The sequence below is a fragment of the Rattus norvegicus genome, chromosome 2, assembly GCF_036323735.1.
Source record: "Rattus norvegicus strain BN/NHsdMcwi chromosome 2, GRCr8, whole genome shotgun sequence".
Lineage (NCBI taxonomy): Eukaryota > Metazoa > Chordata > Mammalia > Rodentia > Muridae > Rattus > Rattus norvegicus.
This window is the reverse complement of record NC_086020.1, coordinates 30,834,063-30,837,660: the sequence shown is the minus strand read 5'-3', so window position 1 is coordinate 30,837,660 and position 3,598 is coordinate 30,834,063. Positions and strand designations below refer to the sequence as shown.

General features: G+C 46.3%; 1 long non-coding RNA gene across 1 annotated transcript; it reads right to left on the bottom strand.

Moving 5' to 3' along the window:
• Positions 1–245: 245 nt before the first annotated feature.
• Positions 246–3,216, bottom strand: LOC102551263 (uncharacterized). Its single transcript, XR_351297.4, has 3 exons — positions 3,046–3,216; positions 2,532–2,614; positions 246–521 (listed from the first exon to the last, which is right to left on the bottom strand). It is a non-coding gene; the product is annotated as an uncharacterized LOC102551263 (long non-coding RNA).
• Between the last annotated feature and the right edge of the window lie 382 nt (positions 3,217–3,598).

The following is a 3,598-nucleotide window of genomic DNA, read 5'->3' as shown; positions in this document are numbered from 1 at the left end:
TTCAGCAGATGGGAGCTCAGAGGAATCTGCACCCCATCGACCACTTAGAAGGAACTCCACCCTCTGGAAACATCTTTTCTGGCCACCGCTGATGGCTCTCCCATTGCTTCAGATGTCTGGAAGAAAGGGCACACACCCTGCCTGTAGCTTCTGAATTGATCGAGCATATAACTGTCAGTCTGGTCCCTGCTATTGTGCTATTTCCTTTGCAAATTGTCTAAGGATTGGAGCCACGCCCCAGCAGCCATTTTTTAAACCTCAGTCAAGCTTTATTTATACTTTCATCTCGGCATAATATAGTTGCTTGTTCAGCCGCTGCGGCTCCTTGCACACAAACACGCATCTTTTGCATGTATCTTGGCTTTCAATACTTGCTCCGGGACACAAGCTGAATGACCAGGAGAGGAATCTCGGTGATGTAAGTGACGGGTGTCACAGAACACCCAGAGCATGGCCCCTGCTGATGGTGTGCAGAGATCCAGACTGGAGGCTCTCCCTCGTTGTAGACGCTAACTTAGAGCCTAAGGAACACACCAACACACACCAATCGCTAAGCAGGGTTGTTAAGTGTAACTATTCATTAAATACATGAACAAAGACACACTAAAACATTAATTCAGAGGCATGTATCAAGTCAGCTATATAACATGGGGGGATATATACCTTTGTAGCCCCCAAAAAACATTTATTGGTACAGGAACCCAGGAAATTTGTTAAAAGCTATGAGGACTAGTTAGACTTTGATTCATACTTAGCATGTGCTGTTGTAGTAGTACAAAAAACTGAACAAAAATATCTGTCACCGTGATGCTGCTGTCATAGACACGACAGTTCTAATGGAAACAGTAGCCATGGAAAATAGAAGTATAACTGCTTTCTACTTATCATGTTTCCAGGATACTGTGCCAATGGGGATTTATGGATTGTGTCACATGTTCTACACGGAAATAACTTCGTAAGTGATGGGCTTATGATGGGCTTTTCTCTTAGTTCTTTGTGACAGAGTCTTAAAACAGACAGTAGCCCAAGCTGGTCTTCAATGCTCTGGGTAATTTAGACTGGCCTCAGACTTGTAATCCTCCTGTCTCAGCCTTTTGAATGCTGAAATTACATTCTCCCTCTCCCTCTCCCTCTCCCTCTCCCTCCCCCTCCCCCTTTCTGTCTGTCTCTGCCTCTCTGTCTCTCTGTCTTTCTGTGTCTCTGTCTCTCTGTGTCTCTGTCTCTCTGTATCTCTCTCTGTCTCTGTCTCTTTCTCTGTCTCTCTGTCTCTGTCTCTCTGTATCTTTCTCTCTGTCTCTTTCTCTGTCTCTCTGTGTCTCTGTCTCTCTGTATCTCTCTCTGTCTCTGTATCTTTCTCTCTGTCTCTTTCTCTGTCTCTCTGTATCTTTCTCTCTGTCTCTTTCTCTGGCTCTCTGGCTCTCTGCCTCTCTGTCTCTCTGTGTCTCTGTCTCTCTGTGTCTCTGTCTCTCTGTATCTCTCTCTGTCTCTGTCTCTTTCTCTGTCTCTCTGTGTCTCTGTCTCTCTGTATCTCTCTCTGTCTCTGTATCTTTCTCTCTGTCTCTTTCTCTGTCTCTCTGTATCTTTCTCTCTGTCTCTTTCTCTGTCTCTCTGTCTCTCTGTCTCTCTGCCTCTCTGTCTCTCTGTGTCTCTGTCTCTCTGTGTCTCTGTCTCTCTGTGTCTCTGTCTCTCTGTATCTCTCTCTGTCTCTGTCTCTTTCTCTGTCTCTCTGTCTCTGTCTCTCTGTATCTTTCTCTCTGTCTCTTTCTCTGGCTCTCTGGCTCTCTGCCTCTCTGTCTCTCGCCATCTCTCCCCACTTCCCCCTGCCAAAAACAATCTGAGAGATGAAGCCTGAATGGGCGCAGAGACTCCCACGCATGCTCAGGTAGCGGAGCACCTGGAGCATGACATTCCTTCTCACTGTGCGTCACCGAAGCATTTCGTCTTAAAATAACTAAGCACTAACGTTTTGATGAAAAGAAGAGATCTTGAATTCTCACGTGGATGAGCACTAGAAAATAGCAGAGACTAAAAACAGGAGCTGTAAACACACCCAGCCTGATTACAATTGAGGAAGCTTAACTCACTGTGTGAGTGTGTGTGTGTGTGTGTGTGTGTGTGTGTGTGTGTGTGTGTGTATGAGTGTGAGCATGTATGAGCATGTGTGAGTGTGTGTGTGTGAGTGTGTGTGTGTGTGCTGTATATGTGTGTGTGGTGTATATGTGTGTGTGAGTGTGTCTGTGTATATGAGTGTGAGCATGGATGAGCATGTGTGAGTGTGTGCATGTGTGTGGTGTGTGAATGTGTCCATGTATATGAGTGTGAGTGTCTGAGTGTGTGAGCTTGTGTGTATGTGGTGTTTGTGTGTGAATGTGTCTGTGTATATGAGTGTGTGACTGTGTCTGTGTGTATGAATGTGTGTGTGTGTGTGTGTGTGTGAGAGAGAGAGAGAGAGAGAGAGAGAGAGAGAGAGAGAGAGAGAGAGAGGAGACAGAACAAGAGAGTGGTATCTTGAACGTGTCAGATAAACTTACCACGTAGCTGAAGCTCAGGGCCACGCAGGTGAGTCCCCTTAGCAGGTGAGCATGTGGGACATCAGTCCTCTGAGGCTCCAGCCCTAATTGTGACACAGAGGGATTAGACTTACAGTTTCACTGGTCTTCATCCAGTGTCACCCCTTGGAGACATCTCCTGACGTGGGCAGGCCTGGGTTTAGAACTGTGGGATAAAAGAGCATGCTTCGGGGAGAAAAATGCCAAGAAGAGAAGTTTATTAGGTGGGAATAAGTTTACAATACAGCCGGAGACCTCGATGTGGTCTGCATCTACAAGGGTGGTACTGTAATTAGGAGCCATTTTAAAGGGAACACTCCCAGCCAGGAATAATATAATTCTAGTCTTTTCTCCAAACTTCTCGGTGCCTGTGCATTTGAACTTATTAAACCCCCCCAGACTCCTAGAATGAAGTATAAATATCATTGTGTCCCTCAGGCAATAAAAGGAGCTGTGGCCACAGAGAGTGCTACCTCTGGGCTCCAGAGTTACCCACCAGCTTAGGGGTCCTCCAGGGGTGGTCCCTGCTCCCCTGGTGGTCTGCATCAGGTTTCCAGGGGGCCTAGGGTTGGCCTCCTAGAGGAGTCAGGCTTCATCAATAGCACCGACTTTGCTCGTGTTCCAGAAGGGATCGGTACTTCTCTTCTGCTCTGTGCCTTCTGAGAGCTTGCCAGATTTTTTTTCATTGTCATTCTTCTTGTGTCTATGACATTGTCCACGCCTACCCTGCTCCTCCTTTTTAGGGTGCTTACTCATTGAAGGACAGCCTGAAGTTTCTCTGACCCTGACCAGGTAGTCTTTGACTCCAAACACCCCAATTCCCTGGTTCATCCCTGGGAATACTGTGCCTTAGGCTGTCACCAAACATGCCTTTATTCAAGGCGTTGGTGGAGAAACGATCAATTTTTTTACAGTAACAGTCGTTCCTGACATTCAACAGGAAGTGTTGGTTGTTAAGATATCTTCCAGATTGTGCCTCCTGCTTTCCTAGGAAAAGACTCTGAAATAAATTCATGACAAAGAGAGACATTTGTAGGTCAAGGTTTGTT